Below are 24,947 nucleotides of genomic sequence, written 5' to 3'. Positions count from 1 at the left end.
AAATAATGACTGGTGTGGAGAAAGTTAATAAGAAAGTGTTATTTACTCCTTCTTATAACACAAGAAATAGGGGGCACCAAATGAAATTAATAGGCAGCAGGTTTAAAAAAAAACAAAAGGAAAGTATTTCTTCACACAATGCAGTCAACCTGTGGAACTCTTTGCCAGAGGATTTTGTGAAGCCAAGACTATAACAGGGCTCAAAAAACAAGTAGATACATTCATGAAGGCTATTAGCCAGGATGGGCATGGGATGTTATCCCTAGCTTCTGTTTGCCAGAAATTGGGAATGGGTGACAAGGGAGGGATCACTTGATGATTACCTGTTTTGTTCATTCCCTCTGGGGCACCTGGCATTGGCCACTGTTGGACGACAGGATACTGGGCTAGATGGACCTTTGGTCTGATCCAGTATGGCCGCTCTTATGTTCTTATCCACCTTCAGATGACTTGTTGGGGGGTAAGGCCATTGAAATAGTTAATTAGATATGGATTTAGATGACAGACTTTAGGCACCCAAGTTTGAATGTTTTCACCTTAGAGACTTATTAAAGGTCACCAAGCAAGTCACCATCAGTGCAGGAATATAACCCACATCTTCTGATACCTTTTCCTGTGCTTTAACCACAAAACCATTTGTCCTCCCTAAGAAAACTGGAAGGACCATAGATAGAGTATATATATATATATATATATATATATATATATATATATATATATATATATATATATATATATATATATATACACATAATACTTATTAAAGACATAAAAGCAAATATGGAGAGTACAAAGTAAAATAAATCAGAAACAAAATAAAATGGTAGAATAGCAGCAACAGACATATAGACTCATAGATTCCAGGGCCAGAAGGGATCATTATGATTATCTAGTTTGACCTCCTGTATGACCCAGGACATAGAGCTTCCCCCAAAAAAATTCCTAGAACATATATTTTAGAAAAACATCCAATCTTGATTTAAGAATTATCAGTGATGGAGAATCCACCACAACCTTTGGTAAATTGTTCCAATATTGAATTATCCTCACTGTTAAAAAAAAAGTGTGCCTTATTTCCAGTCTAAATTTATCTAGCTTCAACTTCCAGCCCTTGGAACATGTTATATCTTTCTCTGCCAGACTGAAGAACCGATTATTAAATATTTGTTTCCATATACGTATTTTTATACTCTAATCAAGCAACCCCTTAGTCTCCTATTTGTTAAGCTAAATAGATGGAGCTCCTTGAATCTAGTCACTATAAGGCACATTTTCTAATCCTTTAATCCAGTGGTGGACAACCTGCTGCCCGTCAGGATAATCCACTGGCGGGCCACGAGACAGTTTGTTTACATTGACCGCCCACAGGCACGGCTGCCCGCAGCTCCCCGTGGCTATAGTTCACCATTCCTGGCCAATGGGAGCTGCGGGAAGTGGCAGCCAGCATGTCCCTGCGGCCCGTGCCGCTTACTGCAGCTCCCCTTGGCCAGTAACAGCAAACCGCGGCCATTGGGAGCTGTGGGTGGCCGTGCCTGCGGGCGGTCAACGTAAACAGACTGTGTCAAGGCCCACTAGCGTATTACCCTGATGGGCCGCGTGAGGCCTGCGGGCCACAGATTGCCCACTACTGCTTTAATTACGCTCATAGCTCTTCTCCACTCCAATTTTTCAATATCTTCTTGAATTGTGGTCAGTGGAACTGGACACAGTATTCCAACAGCAGTTGTACCAGTGCCAGTATGGAGGTAAAATAACCTCTCGACTCCTCCTTAAAATACCTTGTTTATGCACTGTAGCAGAGCGTGGCAGGGCCCCCTTGGCTTCTGCCTCTCCCAGGCTCACAGTCACTCTGAGACCCTAGGTTTTGTAACCACTGGTGCACTTTATTCTCAGGCTTGTCTCCACCACCATTTCACCACGTACAAGTAACCCTTCACCGTCTGCAGGCAGGAGGGAGGGGAGAGCTACCTCCTTGCTTTCATTCCCTGCCTTTTCCCTTTCTTTCTGCTCCCCGTGGCTTCCTCCCCTGTGGCTTTTATGCAGCCCCAGGTTAATTAGATAGCAGCTGTCTCTGTCTCGCCAGTTAGGGCCAGGTTAACTCCAGCCTGCTCTAGTTTGTTCCCCTAACAAGGAGCGGGCATGACAGAGGGCCGAATCATGACAGAGGGCCCTTTTGATCAGAGTCACACTGGGAGTGCATGTTCTGCTGATTATCCACCATAACCCTTTGCCCAGAACCCTGTCACACACCTCCTCCACTTCTCAAACTGCCAGTTTCATCCCTCCACGTCTTCTCCTTCCTCTACCCTCGAGTGGGGCTCTACAGGGGAGTCTTTTCCCTTCTTTTGGGTCAACCTCCTCTTTTCCCCTCTTCATCCTCCACCCACAGAAACTACATTGTGTAGGGGGTGGATGGCTCCACAGCTCTGCCGCAACCCACAGGTCCTCGCGCCATTCACAGCCCCTTGGGTGTTCCCATTTCCCTCCCTTCCTTTCCATTGGGGGTTCAGGGTTGGTCCTGGTCCCCTCCTGGACACTCAGGGCTTCCTGTTCCCCATACTCATCCAACAGGGCCTGGTCTCTTCCTTTGGGGGTCCGCTAATAAGGGCCTCCACCTGGTCAAGGACCCTGGAATGGACCTCTCGCCCATAGCTTCCATCTTCCTTCTCAGGCTCTGTTGTCTAGGCGTTTTCTGCTTGAGGGTCTCTAGCCCCTTCTTCGGGGAATCTCCCCTTTTCCCTATCTTGGGCTTTCACCCGCCGCCCACCTTCCCTCATGGGAAGGGGCCCCAGTCCATACCCACTACCACGGGATAAGGCAGACCCTTTACTACCCCGACCCGTTGCCACTTAAACCTGCCCTGAACCTCAAGGGGCACCTGGGCCATAGGGCATTGCATCCTATCCACATGGACACATTGTATGTCCACCTTCGCACCGGGAACCCACCAGTGCAGCCTCACTAGCTTCCTTTGTATCAGAGAGCAGACTGAGGCCAAGTCCACTAGGCCTCGCTAGGGTTTCCTCCCCACCTTCACTGGAATGGTGGACAGCTTCCGCTCCTTTCCCTGTCCTCCAGCGTTTGCCCAGTTACAAAACTCTGCCCACCCACAATCCATGTGCAGGTCAGTTCCCCTTCTTGTGTCCCGGTTGTCCACACTGCCAGCAGACCACCAGTCATGACCCCGGGGGAGCCATTTGGGTGCCCTCCTGTTTGTTCTCTGGGCCCTTCCCAGGCTGGGTTTCTCTGGGCCTTCTCCCGGTCTCCCCATCCCTGCTTGGCCAACCCTCCTTCCTGGGAAGTCCGCCTCCGTGTACTCCTCTCAGTTTTACAGCCACCTCAACTGTATTCAGTTGGTGCCTCCACACCCACACCTTTATATTCTAGGGGAGGCCCTGTAAGAACTGCTCTAGGACAAGTGCATCCATGATCTCCCCCACTGTCTGGGCGTCCGGCCTCAGCCAGCGGGTGGCCCAGTCCATTAACTTTTGGGTGAATGCCTGGGGCCGCAAGCCCCCCATCCACCTTACTGACTGGAACTTCTGGTGGTACTTCTCCGTGGACAGCCCCACCCAATCCTCTACATCATAATTCCTGGCCCACTCTTCACTTAGGGCCACATAGGCCGCTTGGGCTTTGCTGGGTAGGTAGGGAGCCAGTCACAGGGCCCAGGTTGCCTTGTCACATCCAGCCTCCAGTGGCTACCCACTTAAAGGTAGGAAGGTGTTGGTGCCAACCTAGGAAGGTGTTGGTGCCATCTGTAAGGCCATTTTAAACAGTCCCAGGTGTGGTGCCCAAACACCATCCCCTCTCATGGGTCTCACTGCTTTCTGCACAAGCTGCTGTTGGATGCCAGCCTGCTCCCAAATGAAGTCCTGCAGGCTCTTCTGCTGTTCTGCCTTCCAGGTGAGCCAGGCCTGTTTCTCCAGCTGGTGGGCTTGCTGAAAACTCTGTATTGCCTTCTGCACCTCCTGCTGCTGCTTGACCAGCCATTGCAGGGTCTCCTCCATCTCCAGGCTGCCAAACACTTCCTCTGGCACAGGAGATCCCAGACAAGTCCCGACATGTAGCAGAGTGTGGCAGGCCCCCCTTGGCTTCTGCCTCTGCTAGGCTCACAAAGTCACTCTGAGACCCTCGGTTTTGTAACCACTGGTGCAGTTTATTCTCAGGCTTGTTCCCACCACGTTTCACCACGTACAAGTAACACTTCACCTCTGAGGGAGGAATGGAGGGGAGAACTACCTCCCTGCTTCCATTCCCTGCCTTTTCCCTTTCCTTCTGCTCCCCCCGGCTTCCTTCCACTGAGGCTTTTATGGAGCCCCAGGCTAATTAGGTAGCAGCCGTCTCCGCCTCCTGAGTTAGAGCCAGGTTAACTCCAGGCCACTCTAATCTGTACCCCTAATGACGCGGGTGTGACAGACGGCTGAATCTGCAACCCTTTGCCCAGCACCCTGTCACATGCATCCATGGATCACATTAGCCCTTTTGATCAGAGTCACACTGGGAGTGCATGTTCTGCTGATTATCCACCATAACCCTCAATTTTTCAGAGTGGGACCATTTCTCAGGATAGAGTGCCCCATTGTGTATGTTATGATCTACATTCTTTGATCCTAGATATATACATTTTCATTTAATTATATTTCAGTATACATTGTTTGCTTGCCAAGCTATTCAGATGCTCTGAATCAGAGACCTGTCCTCATCATTACTTACCACTCCCTCAATTGTTGTGTCATCCGCAAACTTTATCACTGATGATTTTTATGTTTTCTTCTAGGTCATTGATAAAAAATGTTAAATAGTGTAAGGCCAGGATCCAATTCCTTCAGGCCCTCCTTGAAAGACACCCATTTGATGATGGTTCCCCATTTATAGTTACATTTTGAGACCTATCAGTTAGCCACATTTAATGTGTTCCAGATTAATTTTATATCATTCTGGTTTTTAAATGAAAATGTTATCAAGTACCAAGTCAAATCCTTACAGAAATCTAAATATATTACATCAACACCATTGCCTTTATAAGACAAACTTGTAATCTCATCAAAAATATATATCAAGTTAGTTTGAGAAGATCTATTATTCATAAACTCATGCTGATTGGCATTAATTATATTACCCTCCTTAATTTTGTATTGATCGAGTCCCATATTAGCCACTCCATTATCTTGCCCAGGATTGTTGTTAGACTGACAGGCCTATAGTTACCCAGGTAATCCTATTTACTCTCTTAAAATATTGGAACAACATTAGTTTTATTTCATTCTTCTGGAACTTCTCCACTGTTCGAAGACTTATTGAAAATAAACATTAACAGTCAAGGGAGCTGATCAGCCAGCTCTTTTAAAACTCTTGGATGCAAGTTATCCGAACCTGCTGATTTACAAATGTCTAACTTTAGTAGCTTCTGTTTAACATCCTCCTGAGATACTTTTGGAATTGAAAGTGCAATCATATGATATGACTATATTATCTCTTTTCCCCCCAAATACAGAATAGCAATATTAATTGAACACTTCTGCCTTTTCTGCATTATTGTTGGTAATGCTACCATTTCCAGATAGTAATGGATCAATATTGTTAGGATTCTTATAGTTCCTAATATACTTAAAAACTCCGTATTGTCCTTAACTCTGCTGGTCATAGTTTTCTCCTTGTGTCCCTTTGGTTTCCTTGTTAATTTTCTACAATTCCTAGCTTCTGATTTATATTCATTACTATCCAGTTCTCCTTTCCCCCCCATTTGTTTATATATTGTTCCTTTCACTTCCTCTTTAAACACTATAGCCTCTTTCCTTGATTGTGGCATTTTGAGTATCTAGTAAAGTGTTCTTAAACAATTCTCAATTATCATTCATGTTTTTTCTGATTAATTTCTTGCTCCCAGCTGATTTGGCTCATAATTGTTTTGAGGTTTGTGAAACTGGCCCTTTTAAAGCACCAAGTATATATATATATATATATATATATATATTCTGGTCTGGACTTTATTTTGTTTGCACATTATAGATATGAAAAAGTCATGATGACCTGTACCTAAGCTAGCACTACTTTTTAGTTCTCTGATCAGTTCCTCTTTGTCTGTCAAGACAAGGTCTAATATAGAATTTCCTCATGTTGGATGCAACACTTTTTGAGTTGGGAAACTGGCCTCTATAATATTTGGAAATTCCAGGGAATGTTTTAGTACTGGCAGCATGACACCTCCGGCATAGTTCACTCAAACTGAAGTCCCTCATGATTACACAGCTTATTTCCCTACACATTATAGATAGATGTGTAAGGACATGGTCACTTTGTTACCTAGTGATTTGGTGGTTTGTAGCAGACACCAACTAATACTCCATCTTGTGCTTTATCTGTTGCGACATCCATAACCATTCAAGAACCTTTTCTTCTGAGTTACCAGTGGCTCAGAAACGGGTAATGCCATTTTTGACAGAGTGCCACTCCCTTTCTCCTTTTGCACACTTGATCCTTCCTAAATAGGTAATAGCCATTGATTTTTAAGATTTCAATCAAGCAAATCACCTGGTTTCAGTAATACCAATTAGATTGAATTTATGTTCATAAATGAGCAATTTCTATTCCTTTTGTTTCCCAGGCTCCTAGCTTTGGTGTAGGCAGTGAAAGATTTTTTTTTCCTCTTCATCTCCTTTGCTTCCTTAATTAATTTTGTTCTCAGTATCTCAATTTTGTGCTAAATGAGTGCTCATATCTTCCCTCTTTTTACCCTCCCCTTTTGTTTTTAGTTTAATGTTCCTTCACTACTGTAACAACAAGGAGTCCGGTGGCACCTTAAAGACTAACAGATTTATTTGAGCATAAGCTTTCATGGGTTAAAACCTCACTTCTTCAGATGCATGGAGTGAAAGTTACAGATGCAGACCTAAATATACTGACACATGAAGAGAAGGGAGTTGTGATATAACTCCCTTCTCTTCATGTGTCAGTATATTTAGGTCTGCATCTGTAACTTTCACTCCATGCATCTGAAGAAGTGAGGTTTTTACCCATGAAAGCTTATGCTCAAATAAATCTGTTAGTCTTTAAGGTGCCACCGGACTCCTTGTTGTTTTTGTGGATACAGACTAACACGGCTACCCCCTGATAATTCACTACTGTAGCCAGCCTGTCCCTGAGGAGACTGGGTGGCATCCACCTTACTAGAAGGGGAACTAAACAATACATTTCCCCTCTCCCTACAGAAGGTGGATCAATGTTCCATAAAATCAAAAACCTCCACCCTACACCACTTACCTAACCAGCAGTTCACTTCCAGAAACTTCTGTCTTCTGCCTTCCTTCGCTTGTGGGACAGGGAGGACCTCAAAAAATATCACCTGGACACATGATGGCAGTGAAGCAGAGTTTCTAACAGAGTATTTTTTGGAGGTCTCCGTGGCCTCAGGCCTTCTTTGGCATATATTATTAATTTTTGCAGGACCAATTTTTGGGCAGCTCTGATCTTGCTCAGGGAATGTCCATTATCCTTGATTATCAAGAACAAAAGGTTTTTCAAAGCATCTAAAATACAATGCAGTCAGTAAAGAAACAATGCCCTCTACTAACTCTTAGTTCCTTATAGGTGGTTTACAACCAGAAACTCATCTCCATCTTAGTATAAGTCTTCTGCCATGTTATACCAATTAAAGCTTTCCATATAGGAGAATGTAGGAAAAAATACTGTCCTTATGCGGGCACACAAGAAATAAGACTCTGTGGTACTCCCTGCCTGCTATAGTACAGATCTCATGGCAGTTCTGTGCAACTCAGCACAATGGAAGAGAATACAAGCAATCCAGGAGCTTGGAAGTGTTGTGGTCGGTAGCCAACATACTTCATGGAGTACTGATGTTGTGTGCTGGTTTAATCCACATAATAAACAGCCTGTTGCATGTCAAATTATATGTAGTTTGTAGGGGACATTCTGGGAATGGGGGACAGGAAGATAGCCACTGAAGTAATTCAATATGAAAGTGATGAAAACATGTGTCACTGTAGATAACTCCATGTCTGTGGGGAATGAACATAGTATCCTGATCAGCCAAAGGTGAAAGTGATGTTTCTCGCTGCTTTCACTATTGTGGTTGCTAATTGTCAACCTTTCCAACAATTCCACAGAGAACTCTGAGATACAATAGTTACAATATTCCTACCTTCATCATAGGGGAATACTTCAGCATCTCAGATACCATTGTGGGATAACACAGTTTTAAAGAAACAGTCTGTTCAGACAGTAACGTTTCAGGCCACGTCAAAAATTAAAGACCGGTAGCAACCAATAGAGAGTAGTCAAATTTTCTGCTTCTTCTTCAGGGTGCTTCTCTCTTCCCACCAGCATCACATCTCTTATATCCAGACCAAGTTTGAACCAATTATTTCTCATCTAGAGTGCTTTTCATTTAGACATAGGGAAAGCAGAGTGGCTGGACTGTTCACACTTGAGAAGATGGCTGTGTATATCTCTCATCAGTACATATGTGCTACTTTAGTCCATGATATCTCATTAGGTCACCATGCAGTGAGAGAAGATCCTATGGTCCTTTCCAGACTGTACCCACCAACTTTGCATGGAGACTTCTTGAAGTTGACCCAGCAGTATATGAACTGCCTTATGTTAGACCAGCAATGAAGGTGCAACATTTCCTTCAATATCTCCCTGAGGAAAGGAAGATAATAGCATCTGTAATAGAGCCCTTGCAGGTGGCCTAGTGGGTAGCGCAAGTATCACCTCTCAGTGGGATGGCCTTTCATTCCATTTCCTCACCAGAGGATGGGTTTAGCTTCACCTCAGGTTTGTAATATCCTTGCCCTCTTCTTATCAGTGGGTGAGTGTGATTAGAAAGTGGCTTATGCCCCTCCTGCAGCAGCAGAGGCAGTTGGTAGAGAAGCCTGGGCCCTCCACTCCAGTGGGCTCTGATCCAGGTCCCTGTGAGAGTCAGCAGTGTCTGGCACTCTGGAGTGCCCTCAGAGTTACTTTCCTGGGTCACTTCCTACCACCTATATTTCCCCCTGGCTCCAAGTCCATAACAAAAGGAAAAGAAAAGTCAACCAAATCCTCAGCTCCAACTGGGCTCAGTGTTCAGTCCTACTTCCCACAGGGAGGTTTCTTTGGCACCCTTGTCTAGGAGCCCTCAGGTTAGGTCTGACTTCCTCCCTAGCCTGCCTTCTGAGCTGAGTTGCTCCCTTTTAAAACTTCCTCTTGAGATGGATCATGTTCTGCAGACCTGGCGGGGCGGTGCTACCCGAGCTCAGTATTGTCCGTTAAAACCCTTCAGCCCAGTGTGGGGTTTGTACACTCCATTATAGCATCTCTCCAGAAATAGAATGATGACTAATCTAATGAGACAATCAGATATAGGAGTCATACACACTACTCTATCGGAATAGAGATTATTTTTTAAGCCAAGGAGAAAATTTGAGTGGATAAAACAAACAAACTACTACTGTATTACTATTTGTTAAGCACTAAGAATGTGCTCAGGACTGTACAAAAAAAAAGAGGAAGATGGTCCTCGCCTTATGGAACTTACATTTTACATGGAGTTCAAGAACAGCAGAGGCATACATTTCCCTGGATGACCAGGAGAAGATCATTGACTGTTGCATTTTTATTAAACAGGCATGTAACAGCAACTTTAATTTAGATTAATTGATAATGTAGGCTGTTTAGCAGAGAGTATGTTTTGAAGAAGCAACTGAATGAAGACAGGGTAAACGATTTGAGAGGCTGTCTGCCTGTCGTGCCAGGGTTAGGAGGGAGTTCAGATGAGGAACATATTTATATTTAGTTATGTAAGATAAAATAAATTATACAGTACTGTGCATTAGATATTTATCTACATAAATAAGTTGCATTCTCACTTTGCCTAATGAGTGCATGATAGAAGAAATCCCTGTTTCATCAGAAAAGAAAGAAATCAAGTAGACAAAAACTGTTTACTTTACAGAGACTGTCATCCACAGTTAGTGACTCCTTTTCTCTTTTTGTTTTGTAGATAATCCCATGGTTTTATATCCCTTCAGGTTGTGATTCCATGCTTTAGTTTGGCTGAGCAATATAGGCCAATCTCCACTGAGGGAATTGAAACAACTGGCAATAAGTTCTTTTCAGGGCTTAGCAACTTCCGCACTATAACTTTAGTTCCAGAAAAGTGGAAAAAAACGAAGACATTCCCAATGCTTCTGTGTGATAGGATTGCCCATTAGTGGGCATTTGAGATTTTAGGGTTGATTATTTCCTTTCATCATTATCTATTGTGTATCTTTATAATGCTTGTGTATTGTACTGTCTTTGATAAGCAGAATGTTAGCACTTCTCAAGTGTCTGATTATATTACTCTATAAATGTTGGCCTACAAAGAAAATATAAGCACTAATACAACTGTAGCTAATGGAGATTCTACTTTAGTTCAAGTGATAGCAGTTTGTGTTCCGGAAAGAGAAGGTGCTGAGCCCTTTCCCTGCTACTGCATGGGTATGATTGAGCCAGCGCTTTTGTTGCCTGTATTAATGTGGCTATGGATTTGTTACAACTGGAAGAGCACAAAAAAACCCATCTGAGTGGAATAATTAGCACACCTCATTTAAAAATATATCACTTGCATTCTTAACATCTCCATCTTACAGGCTTACCAAGAATCATCATTCATGATGGCTTACAGTCTCTGAACCATTAGTGCTTCTGGGTTTTCAGTAATTCCCCACAGGTACCTGATAGAAACAATTTGGACAAGTCTGGAATATACTTAAACAGCTAAAAATATATTAATTCAGGCTGGATACTAGTATTAAGTTGCAATAAGTTAAAGAATTAAAATACATAGCCCAATTATATCCTGAAAAACTTACCTTTTAATACCAGGCAGGGGCACCATTTCAGATTTTGGTGGTGGTGGGAGCACAACTTAACTGTGATTCCAGGGGATATTTGGGCACCTGAAAACTCCATTGAGCCATCACTGGGCGTACTGCTCAGGACCAGGAGCCTCCTGATCTGCTGTGCAGAGCTGGGTGGGGGCTGTCAGCGTGTCCCCCTCCCCCACCATGTCCCCAGGCGGGCAGAGAATGCCCCTCTCCCCAGCCCCTGCACTCCACCTGACAGGGTTTTTTTGTTTGGTTGGTTGGGTTTTTTTGCAGATAATAGGGGCTGGGGATGCAACAAAAAATTGTGTTTGTTCTTCAGGATTAGTAGTGAAGTGTTTAATCAAATGTGTTGTATTATACAAACTGAGTCAATCAGGAAAATGTACTGACTTGGCTCACATGGAATGAAGATCTGTTTTTCCCCTTTCATTAGCAGGGGAAGGGTCTACATATTCAGCCTTTAGACATTCCTCAGGGCAAGTTTCCAATGCTGAGAAATGTGGTTGGCTTAATACACTTTAAAAAAATATGTATGCAAATATACATTGATATCACCAGAGATAGTTCTCAACTGAGCTGTACAGAGTTAAAGCACTTTCTCACACCACACAATATTACTAAATTAACCAAAGTGCTTCCAAACTTAACAGCAATCACTTCCATATAGTAAGTAAACTGAAAATAGGCCATAGAATTGCTCTACGAAAGATGATGATATTGGTCAGGCAAAATATGAGGCACAGGACTCTGCCACACAAACCCCATTAAAAGAAGAGGAAGGCTGATCCAGGGTGGGAAAGCACTCACTTTAGCTAAATGTAGATCAACACAAAATAAAGGCAACTGATACCTGTTGAAAATGAGAGACAATAAGCAGCAGACATCTAAGCCCTTCAAAATTAGCCCTTGCCTTCTTTCAGTTCCTTGGAATATAAATTACACCAATGTAGATTCCCTTATACATTGTAAAAGGGGTTTAAGTAGATCAGAAAATCCAAATAAGTGCAATTAAGTCTAGGTTGCACCACCGTACAGGATATTTCTACATTGCACCTGGGAGCAAGCTTCCCAGCCCAAGGCTCGAACTAACACACTAAAAATACCATTAGACACCAGTAAATACCAATAGACATTGCTGCACTGATGGAAGCTCAGACTGGCCACTTGAGTTTCACCACTTGACCCCCCAGGGTCCGAACTTGGTAGCTAGCCTGAACCTCTGTCAGTGCAGCAACAGCCACAATGCTATTTTTAGCCTGCTAGTTTGAGCCCCTGTGAATGTGAATCTGTCTACCTGGGCAAGGAGGCTCTCCCCCAGCTGCTGTGTAGAAATACTCACACATGCACTCTGAATTTGGCCTATTGTTTTTAGGAACAAAGTTCATGAATATCTGATTTCAGGTAGACTTGGTTATTAGAAACTGAATATTTCAATTTTTTCAGTAAAACAACAAAAATTCAGTAAGAAAATTAACAGTTTTGTTTGGGGTTCATCTCAATTTTCCACAGGAAAAGAAAACCTTTTCCTATACAGCTTGACTAGCAATACTTGGTCATGTACTCTACAGGGACAATACTAATATTTGTAAACTGCTTTGAAGCTGTGAATTTGTGTATACATATATATATATATATATATATATGAAAAAGTTGAATATTTTGTTCCTAACCTAGGTAAGATAATTCTTTTTTTCTTCCCTATTGAGCTACTGAACATCCCCCCAAAATGAGAATCCTGGGGCTCCTTTTGCAGTTGCTCATGTCTAAATTGCGGTTGCCAAGCATTCAGTGGTGTATTGAAACTAAGTAACGGTACTGCAATTTAATCAATGGGAAATAAAAAGCTAAAACACACAATTCTCCATTGTGCACACGCAGCTCTATGTTTTGTGGAAACAAATTTGACCTTAAGCTAGCCACCTTTACAATACAGTCAGTAATTTCCCTTCTATCTAGCTTTTCCAAGGGCAGTAATCATTGACAAACAAATGTCACAAATTACATTCACAATTAAATCTGAGAAATGAGGTGATTTAAGAAATATTTTGCACAATTTTTTCATTGAGACAAAGCCCAGAAATTGTGGTCAGCTTAAGTAAGATTTGTATAAAGGTGCTGCAGCCTGCTCCACTGAACCTTCCACCTTCCTGGCTCACCATGGCACACATCTTTTGATTTTGCTGAGGTAGTTTTTTTTTTTTTTTCTGACAGAATTGGCAAAAGAGCTCCAGGGAAAGGTTATTCAGTTTTTTTGCCCTTTCTACAAAGGGGAGAAAATGCTAATTTTTCTGATTTCATGCACTATTTCCATACCATTCATAATGTTCAATGATTTTTCTGATACCTGTTAAACTACATAACCCAAAGGTGGCAGCAGTCCATCCACTATTTAATGCATGTGTTTTCATGGCATATTTTTTACATTTAAAAAAATATATCCACAGCAGTTTTCCCATATACCACAGAGGGTATATATTTATTCAAACAGGTACATTAATATCATGTATGTTTTTTAATTGAATAACCCTCAGAATGATCCAAATCCATCCAGACTGAGAATGTGCTGGTCTGGGTTTGGAGTTCGTAAACTGAGGCAATGTAAAGTTTGTATCTGATAATCATGTGTTTTTTTAAAGTAGCAGAATCTCTACCTGAGATGATAATAAATGTGTATAAGAACACGTTCTTTCTCCCACCATTTGTTGGTCTTGCCTATTTAGATGGTTGGCGCCTCAAGGAAGAGCCTCTCGCCATGTGTTGTGCAGCACTTGGCTGGAGCCTTTATGAGAAACCATACCTGTTTATGATCACTGCGGACTTTGCAAATATAATCTTTAAAAAAAAACACTAAATTTAAAAGCATTTTAATTATATCCAAAAAGTGACTACACCAATGTTGCTTCCCCCCTCTCCCCCAATTTATGAGGTGAAGTTACTTTATTCCGAGGATCTGCTATTATGGACTTCACACAAGCAAAACTGCCATTTGAGCCCACAGTTTGGAACTGAGAAGAGGATTAGTTGCCATTCTGGCAAATATCAATGTTTTAAACTGGAGACCAAGGGAAGAGAGCAAATGTTTTAAAAGAAGTTGACATAAACTTCTAAAAATAAATATGAGGTGAGGAGAAGTGTGGAAGAAGACGAGGAGCAAACGAAACAGGACAATTGCAAAGGGTAGAGGTGGAGGAGTAAACAGCAAGTGAAGCTGTACCCAGAGGTGCAATTCCTAAATTAGTCTTTAAACTGGGATTAATTATAATTAGGGTGGGGTTATTTTTTGGTCTGGGATAGTTTGCTACGGGATTTACCAAACAGTATGACACCTGCCATCAACGCCACAAAAAGAGGAACAATTGTCCAGAGAAGTGTAAGAACAGTGGCTTTGTGGAAGCACTGCTGTGGGAAAAACAGTCCCTATAATGGTCATAGCCTTCTTCATGACAGCTATGTGTTGTCATGCAGTGACAGAGGCATATGGGACAGGAGGAGGTTTAGGCCCAAGTGATACAGAACATGATGGCACTGGCTGAGCTAGAGGCTGGATTAATGACACTTTTTCTTGAAGATGTTTAACAGTAATGCTCTATTGTATAATGAGACTAAATAGTAATATGGATGGTCTCTACTAACTGATAGAATTAAGAATAATAACATACTAGTTCAGGCAACTGCATGCCAGCAACAGATAGGAGACAGAAATTAAAAAAAAAAATAAATCTGGGCCTTACTTGTGGATGAATGGCACAGTTATGTTTCTTCTGAGTGACCAGTATGTGTGTTCCCTTTAAAAATGATTGACATTTTTTGTAAATCTAACTTATTTTGATAGTTCAGTTTTTTGATAACTGTCTTACATGTATGCTCATACTCAAATAAAGAAGTGGCCTTAATTTCTGATACTATTAATCATCCCCATCATATCTTTTGTTCAGTTCATAAGAATCTCAAGACGAAAGGATGGGATTAATTTATGTACATAATGAAAACAACCCTATAGTTTTTTGGTCTGTGCTCCCCTCTCTCTTCTGTCCTATACTCATTCTCCTTCATCCACACTTTACTACTTGCTGTACAGAACCAAACTGTTCTTCACAGCATTGTTTTAAAAATATAAACCAGCAAATCTGTAGACCTTGAGCTCTGAGCTCACATTAGTGGTAGGATAAAATCTGCCTTCGTTAAGAAAAGAAACAAAATCTTTTCTGCATTTAACAATAGTGGTCCAAAGCATTGGAGTTACTCTTCAGCATTCCTTAGACTTCAATAGAAGCTGTGAGGTGATCAGCACCTTTGAAACCCAGGCCACTTATTAGGTACTTAAAGATTTAGGAATCTAGCTTTAGGTATCCATTAAAAAAAGTCATGGCATAGGGCTAGAAGGTATGTCAGACAGGATGACTTAAGTTGTTCAAGCACGAGGTGCAAAATATCTAAATCTTCTGTACCACGGGGTCACATCCCAGCAGGGTTAATTCAAGCTGCTCTCTTTTTTGAGGTTTACAAACTGAGTACCATTCAGTTTGCTCTGTGCAGGGCCTTTTAGTTGAGACTTTAAAAATGGAGGTGGTCTTCACTCTGCATTTGTGTTAAAAATTTCAAGACACTTTAAATAAGAATAAGCATTTGCAGTTGTCCTAAGTCAACATTATACTGAATAAAAAGTGACACATCTTTCTTTTTAATCTTACATAGAAATTAATGATTATATAAATAAACTAGAAAAATGTTATTCAGAAAATTTGTGCCTATCTAAGATGAGTAGTGCAAAGTAAAGCCATTGGATACAGGCTTGCCATTGTAAAGAAAGAAAGGGGAACATGCTGCAAAGCCTAAACAGAACTGAAAATCTCAACCAGGTGGCTTTTATCTTCATTTTGTTTCATTTCAATACTAAAACTACCATGGACCAGATAGATTTATTTCAGTCACGTGGAGCATTTTTTTATTAATATTAATTAATTAAGATATTAATTGCAGATGAAGTTCATACCCTTACATACGACAAATGGAATATTAAAGCTTTACAACCCACTGATCAAAATGAAAGCTTTGCCAGTGCTGTTTGAGTTTTTTAGCATCTTTAACATAGCATAGCATAGATTAACATCCCTGAAACAGAAAAAAATATGGTACAAATCCTGATCAAAACACCTGGAGAGTTTTTATTCCCCTTGGCCTTTTCTAATCTTCCTCTTCAATTAAGAACCTGGAAAATTCTGGGAGAAAGTGCAGTTGTACAAGAAATTTTTAAAAAAGAGAGAGAATATATAAAAATTATCAGAAAAAAAAATCTAGTTTATGAAAAAACGAAATAGGGTAAACATAGTGGCTAACACAGAAGTTGAAATACTAAAACCAGGGATATCAGTGAACAAGGAATCAAAAACAGATTGATTGTATTAATCACTACATGAACCAAAACAAAGTTTTGATTGTAAAACAATATGAACTACTGGGGGGCACTGTAAAAAGTTAAAGCTCAAGAGCCACATTTTCAAGGGTCTTTTTATACTTCATCATCAGTGAATCTCTCTGCATGCACAAAAACTTGCCTTTTTGCTAGTGAAAACAGCTATTTATATAAGTATATTTGCCTTTTAGGATTCACATTTGGGTAAATTCAGAACGCAATGACCAGGGTGGGCAGATGCCTGGGATAGAGGAAATTTCCTTCCGTAATCGAAGACCCTAGCATGTTGCCTTACCTACTTCCAAGAGGTTACTGTAATACAATGGCTGGATTGGCCTTTGTGGATTCTGTCCCCTTCAATGGGAATGATAGTGGTGGTCATGGTGAATCCAGGTAGCAATGGATATTCCAACCTATCCAATATTGTGCAGCACATTTCAGCATCATCTACAGACTTCAAACCCAACCCACTTCAGCAAAAACACATTAAGGCCCTGATCCTGCAAACACTTATTGATGAAAAACATTGTTAAATATCTTTGCAAAATTAATTAAATAACTTGTTCACCATATATGTTAATGAGTTTTTCACCCAGCTCTGCCTACCGTACTGGTAATGTGTTGGTGCAAATGTATAGTTCCAAACCCCTAAAAATAATTAATCTAGACATTCCAGTTGATGTGATGAGTTCTTTTAATCCCTTCTTCGCCGCCCCCCCCACACACTTCTTTTTTGGTAAGGTAATCTATTGTAAGGTATAAGCAGCATAAAGGAAAATAATGGAAGTCTTTCTCCATTTACAGTATTTGTCAGTCCCAGCACTAAGTGCCATATTTTTATAGAAGCTAAAGAAAGGTGCAGATTAGCTTTGTGTCTGGAGTCTCCCCAAATGAAGGTTAACATTCATTAGAGCAAACGCTTACACGTGTCCTTAACTTCCCTCCCGCGATTAATGTTAAGGATCTTTGTGTAACTGTTTGAAGGATAGAGCTTAGAATTGTAGCTTACCTACTGTACTCTAGTCTGTACATGGTATTTTGCTGAGATTGAAGAAATTATTGTCAGACGGAATTATGTAGATTTTTAAAATGCCTTAATATATCTCTTTGAGTATCTCCTAGGAAAGGAATTATAATCCCGTAAGTGACTGATATTTTTTATGGCTCTCTTATAAAATACAAAGTAAAATAAGGCTCAATCGTCTGTATAAAGTAACTGTTTATAGTAAGCTGTTAAATATAATCAAGAATAAAAGTGAATCAACCTCTCCTATCCTTATTTAAAATACTGTCAGAAATAAGTTGTGCATTATACAGTGAAATTCAGACACATAAAAGCCTTCTAAATATTAAGTTAAGTATTAAGTTATGACTTCTTGAAAATTTATATCCTTAAATAACGAAGTGTTAGCTGCAGGTTTTCTGCCAAACATGCAGAGAAAAGCTTATGTTCATGGTTTTCCAGTCCTTTACGTGGGAGCAATTCTATTGACTTCAATGGACCACATCAGTTATAAAACAGGAGTCAGGCAAGGACTTATTTAATGCCAGTGGCTTAACTTATTATCATTTATTATTTATATGGCAATAGAAACAAACAAAAAAAAAGTAGGCATTGTAAAAAATAAAGAAAGGAAAGGGTCCCTGCCTCAAAGAGTTTACAATCTAACATTCCCACCCAAAACAAACAAAAACCAAACTGTGGCAGGCAAGAGATACAAAAATACTGGAAAGGTGGCTATGGCTCGTAAGATACATGTTAAAAAATATATTTTATATATTAGTTGCATTTGTATTGCAAATAATGTTCATGGTGGGGGGAGTAACTCATTGGGGGCTTAGGTCTGGAAAAAGAATGTTAGGAAGGGATTGTGAGAGTAAGAATGATGAGAAAAGGAGAAAGCAAACAGAGGGTGCAGGAGATATAGAGATAAAGGGAAAAGAGAGGAGGAGAGAGGTCAAAAAGCACAATGGATGGAAGTTTCAGTTAGCTAATTTGAGTATCACAAGTTAACTGAATAGGTTTAAACACATGCATCCTTTCATTTTCGAGGTAGGTCATCTTAACATCATCTAAGTACCATGGTTATGAATGTTAGAAATGTCTGGATTAAGCTCTGCCCTGCATTTCAGCTTTGAGTCTGAATAGCATATTAATTGCAAGAATTTAATGTGTAGAAGTTAACAGTAAAGAAATAACATGTCATTACAAGATAAATTACATTTAGTACAGCTGGCCAAAAATGTTCCAATTGCATGTAGGTCTGCCAGAAAATGCCATTTCAACAAAACTGAAACTTTTTGTGGGAATATGTTGATTTCAACAAAATTTCAACATTTCAATTTATTATTTTGAAACAACTTTTCATTTCAAAATCTTTTTAATTTATATTATATTTATAATATAAAAGTTGAAACCAGAACAAAATGTTTCAAATTTTATCAAAATAGAAGTTTTCAATTGACATGAAAAGAATTCTATTTAAAAAAATTGTTTTGCAGGAAATTTCATTTTTTTCATTCAGATTTGGAATAAAAGCAAAATTTCAAAATGTAAGAATTTCCCATGAAAGAGAAATTGTGAGTTACAACATGATCTAATGTTTAGTACATTTCCCATTACAATTTTGAGGACACACACAAGTCATATGGGAATGACAAAAATTAGGACATAATTTCTCTTTTGTGAATATTCTGGCCTTTTTCAAAGGTTCCTAAGTAAAGGACAGGCAGTGTTTCTCACTGACAGAGTAAGAATGAGGTAAAAGAGGAAAGGGTGCCATGCTGCAGATGATAAATCCATTGAGGAAGAAAAACACTAAAACTATTCAGGAAGGAAAGACTGATTTAAATGGTTTAGTGATCAATTTCTGAGTCCAGAGGTGAAGTGCAAAGATTCCTAGACTGTCTTTTTCAGATGCTTTTTTTTTTCCTTTTTAGGTCTCCATGCAGTAGCAGGGAGGATAGAGAATTGTAGAAAGAGGAAAAAATATGTTCTAATCAGATGAATTAGATCTTACAGGAATTATGATTTCAATAGTGGAAATCTGGCTTGGCATCCACATTCTAATGATGATTTCCTAACATAAACAAGGAGTCCATATGACAAAGAAGACATTTTCAAAATAGTAGAAAAGATATCAAGGCAGATGATATCCAAAGTAATTCCAAATATTTAGCACTTCTCTACCTCATCCACTGATAAACTCTAGAGCAAGTTGAAAACTGGAAAGTGTTTTAAAAAAATAAACCATTCTAATGGTCAAAAAACTGCCATAAATACATACAAACAATTTAAATGGAATCAGTATCCACATAGGACGCTGCTACACTAATCAACAATAAAATTCTGCCTCCTCGTTCAACCTGTTCAGTTGATCCAGTGGGGAACACCATGGATCAGAGTGGAGAGGCTGCACTTGTGGCTGGCTGCCGCACACAGGATATAATGGGGGAATCGGATCTTTGCACTATCAGAAGGTCCAACCACTGTCTGTTTCAAAGGAGGTGAATTACTAGAGTCTACAAGGTGGCAGCAGTACAGTAACTGAAAAGGAAAAGTGAAACAGATAAATACCACCATAGGGGATGGTATTTATTTTTGTAAACAATTTCCTGTTTGAATTACTAATTTGCCAAAGATCAGTTCAGTACCATTAGCCAGTTATATAGCCTGTGAAGCTCATTGTGGCAGCAGGTGTAAAGAGATGTTGAAAAATGACTCATCAGCTCTGTTTATGGCTCTAAAACAAGGGACTTGTGATATTTTACATTCTTTGAGAGCTCTTTTCACTTGCTAATGGAGGTTTTTCCTAAAATATAGAAAAAATGCAAACACGGATTCTGATTAAATATGTTGAAATAAAAATATTGGAACAGTGAATTTAGTGAACTATAAACAGTGGGCTGAACAGCTGTGTCATGAGATAGCTTAAAAACTTGCATAAAAATAAAGTACAAAAATACATTCATGTTAATAACATAAAAGCCACAAAATGCAATAAGATTGGGATGATATCTAAATCTAGGCTCTGATCCTGGAGACAGTGAATAACTGCATGAATATGAGTTCAAAAGGGACTACTTATGTGTATAAAGTTACTCATATGTCTCAGTGTTTGCAGGATTTGGGGCCATAGGCTTGGCAAGAGCACAATTTTGCCTTTCTTTGTTGCCTGACTTCTTCCAGGATGACAGTGATACCGAGGATGACAGTGACATAACAGTCTCTAGATTATTGGAAATGAAAAGATATGAGAGGCCTACCTGATTAGAACATGCAATTCTCTATCTTCTGTATAGAGAATTATTTTGACAATTTAAATGGGATTGAAGTGATGCAGAAGCCTTGTGATGGGCTTCTGCACTAGGGCAAATTTCACCTTGTATTCCCACTGTTTAAGCTTTAAAATGTTTAAACTGGTTAAGATTTCAAAATAAAAAAGACATCAAAATCAAGTTGACAGTTTTAAAATATTGATAGGCATTAGTATTTTTAAGAGTTTAAATTGTACATTGAGCTAGAAGTCAACAGAAAGTTGCCAAATGATTAAAAAAAAATCCAGCGAAACCAACGTTAAATAAACCATTCTAAGTTAATTGACTTCCCGGTTTAGTATGTGTGTGCCAAATTTCATGATGAGTTTAATTTTTGTTGTTGTTGTTGTTGTTGTTGTTTTAGTGAAGTTACAGTCTCCTTGGGACTTGTTTGCAATTAAATGTCTGCATGTCCCTTAATTATAGCCTATGTGAGGCTGTAATTAAAGGTGTACTATTGTGTATCTTAGGCACAAAATATGGCTGCTCTAAATCTGGGGAGCTGTCCTCCTGATTCTACATATCTGTCTTTGTAACCCACTTTCTGAAAAGGAAATTGTAGTCAATGAAGGGAGCAATATCTGACTTACTTGCAAACCTTATTCTCAAACCATAAACATCACAGATGCTGCTATCAATTGCAATACCAAAAAAGGAATTAAACAAGTCTGAGCCATGTTTGCAGGAGCTCTATAAGAAACAGGGTATATGAAAGGGGATAGCTTGACAATCTACCCTGAGGCAGTGCCCTCCTAGGAGCATACATGGGATTGTATGATCACAGACCACAATTCCTTCCTGGCTTGCACATTTACTCTGGAGGCAGGCAGGGCAAGAAGTTACCTCACTCCTTTCTGTGGAGCAGTTTACCACCCTCTGGGCACCCAGTCAGCTACTCCGAGTCAGTGAGTGATGGCTGCAGCCAGGTATCTTTTCATTCACCACCATTCCGCACCCACTTGATCTCGGTGAGGAATATCACACCAGCAGCCTTTGGTCTCCCCCAGCAATCAGAGTCACAGTTTCAGCAGTGTGTACTCTACCAAGGTGCCATGCCAGTGAACTATCCCTAAGTGGTGGTGTTAGTAACCCAATTAGTTTTATACGGCTTCAAAAAGGAAATAATTTGAATTAAACTGAAGGTGCAAAGCACCTTTATTTCAAAATCGGTGGAAGCTGTCTGCTTGCACAGTTGGATCTCGTATCATTTACATGAGCATTCAAAAATATGTAAAACATCTTATCACCTCTTATACAACAAATACTATGCCAGAATCAAAATTAATGAAAACATTTTTTATTACTTGGTGTGTGTGTGTGTGCATGCATGTGTGAGTGCGTGCAGGTGTGCATGAGTTCCTCAATGCCAAAACATTGACTTAATGTTGCAGCACAGAGTAGAATTCTTTTAACTCAGTCTAAATCCAAAACAGAGTAAATAAGCTAAAGTAGAAATTCAGCAAATGGAAAAGTAGTTATGAGCTTCACTTTCCAGTGAAAAATGTGTTGTGCCAGATGTCCCAGCCACTAACAAGAGTATTAAACTATCTTTTGTTGCTGTGATTGTCTACAGTTCTGTACGACATCAATCAAAAAAGACTCCTGCTTGAACAGCTAAAGAAAGTGTGTGGAACTACAAAAGGACCGTGTAGAATGATGAGATTCCAATGATTTAGTATAAACCACAAAGAGATTTAAGTAGTTGATTTTAGGGAACTCTGGCAACCATCTTACAGCCAGAAATATGCCTTGTTTGTTACTCTTGTTTTAATTATATTAAATTCAAGTAGAAAATCTGCTGAAGTGTCTCCTATCTCTTTGTCACTTCTCTATTTCCCTCCATTGGAGTCTTTTCCCTTCCCTAGCATTCTCTCTTTTCCTTTCCCTCCTCTGTTTTGCTTGGATCTCTCCCCTCTATTTCCCACTTGTAATATCTCCATTTTGCCAACCAAAGATCCTTTGTGTGTTGCCTCCCACTTCCAAACTTTAAAGCCCAGGGGGAGGGTTTGGGGTTGTCATGTGAGCGCTACAGCTGGCTACTTCATCTCTGCCCTGTCTATGCTGTGGTGAGACCTGCAGGAGAAGGGAGAGCCAGAAAAAAGAAAAAAAGGCATAAGTCAGTGAGGAAGCAGTTGCCAGGTGTAAGCAGAAGAGCAGCAGTAACAGCACACCTTGGTGGAAGGAAGCCAAGAAAGCTGTGATTGAATACATCATCAGTCTCTCCTGTTGACAGCCGCATTTTCATTTTGACGTTAATTAACTAATTAATGTAGCTAGATTTAACTTTAAAAGAAATAAAAGAGGAGGGAGGGGGGCATTAAAACCACCTGACAACTAAATGAAACATTTCATTTCAGGTTGAACATAACATTTAGTTCAACCCCCTTTTTTCTCAATTTTTCAATTTTAGTTTTGATGAGCGAAACTGAAAAATTGTTGGTTTGGATCAACCCAAAATGAAGATTTTTTTTCCGGATTTTTCAATTATTTGCTCAGCTCTATTTATAAGACATTTCTGGAGGACATATAAAACACATTAACACATGCACACAATCTGCATTTTTGTATATTATGCCCCCCCAAAAGGTGTTTGAAGAAGCTTAGCATCATGTTAACAGAACCAGTTTTTCTGTTGCGTGTCTGTTAGATACTGCTGATATACTATATCATTTGCTTATTCTCACTGCACAGATGGCTACTCCATGGAGAATGACAACAGGTTTTCTGCAGACACTTTCCTATTATTGTGAACAGCAGGCAAAAAAGAGCCCAGCATCCTATTGTCAGACATTGTGAAGTACCTGACAATAAAAAACAAAAAAAAAGTATTTTCAAAAGCAAGCAAAAATTAATCAAACTATAGCAAGATAATGGGTGTGTGTTTAAACCAAGGCAAAATATTTCACAAAGGTAGAAGTTACACACAGAGCCAAAAATAAAATGTTTTGATTCCAACAGTTCTAGAGACTTTTGAAGCAATGACAATGTCATCCAAATACAAAACTTTTTTTCTTTACTGCACATATTTATTTTTTGTTTAACACCTTGATCAGTAGTGGAGATGACACTAGTTCTAAAAAAGAAAGTTCTTTCTCCTCCATGAGCCATGAAACAGCAGCTGATGCTGAAAGGAACTTTAAAGTACACATTTTTAAATCCATGGGGGGAAGAGGGGAACAGCAGAGGAATGAAGAGCTTAAAACACAGAAAGTGAGAAATTGCAACTACTGTATAAAGTATAGAAACTTGATGGCAATTATGGGTCAGAATGCAGTAAGTAGTCTGGATAGAATCCCTGTTTTGATTAATGGGAGGAGAGGGGGCACCTGAAAACACAAGAACGAGGTCTGTTTTCTATACACAAGATTTGGCAGCTGTAATGTCAGTGACTATTTGTATTTCTGTGGTGTGTTTCCATAAGTCTTGGGAGCTCTTTGGAAACTAAGTTTGTTTTTCCTTCCTGCCCTGAATTCTTCAAAATAACAGAGAGAATTTTTTGAGGCATGCAAAACATCCCTGAATGCTTTGACATTCCCAATGACTTGTAGTGCTTATGAAATTGACACTGTACCCCTGGTTAGATCCAGGTCAAGAGCAGGTGCGTTTTTGTACAAGCTTCTAGACATGGTTCTGCCAGTGCACCTGAGTCCTCACCTGCAGAACTGTGCTTTTGTTCAGCAAAATCAATTACAATAAACTTCTGGGGTGCTTCTGTGATCTGGACAAATGCCAGTCGTGAGCTATATTCAGCTTGCCGAGCTCCTTTCAATTGCGACCTAAGGCAGAGATTTCTTTTCAGGAACACAGAACTATAGCTACACCGCTTAGAATTCTGCTGTTAGCAGAAGGCTAAGTGAAGTTGCTTTTCTTTTTCTAGAGACAGATGAGAATGTGAGTCTCAGGAGTCAGATGTGTGGAGAGGGAGTGTTGTGGTGTGAAGGAATGGAGCAGAGAGAAAGGGCAGGTTGCTAGCAGACTGGAAAAGGGCTAAAGCCAGCATGAAGACAGGACTGAAACAAGGAACTGAGTGAATGGACAAAGGGTGGAAGGAAAAGACTGAAGAATCTGCAGGAGGATAAAATAAATACATCTTTAAAATAAACTCTTAGGTCAATGGATTTCAAGGGTTTGCAGGGCATACATAAGGCCCCTGCACCTTCCCTGGTTACATATGGACACTTCAAAATGGAGGTTGCAGGGCAAGGGGACTGTCAAGGTTCCTCCCCCACTCTGAATGCTAGGGTACAGATGTGGGGACCTGCATGAAAACCTCCTAAGCTTATCTTTACCAGCTTAGGTCAAAACTTCCCCAAGGTACAAAATATTCCACCCTTTGTCCTTGGATT

Source organism: Natator depressus, chromosome 2, assembly GCF_965152275.1.
Source record: "Natator depressus isolate rNatDep1 chromosome 2, rNatDep2.hap1, whole genome shotgun sequence".
In the NCBI taxonomy this organism is placed as follows: Eukaryota; Metazoa; Chordata; order Testudines; family Cheloniidae; genus Natator; species Natator depressus.
Note: the sequence above shows the minus strand (reverse complement) of the source record.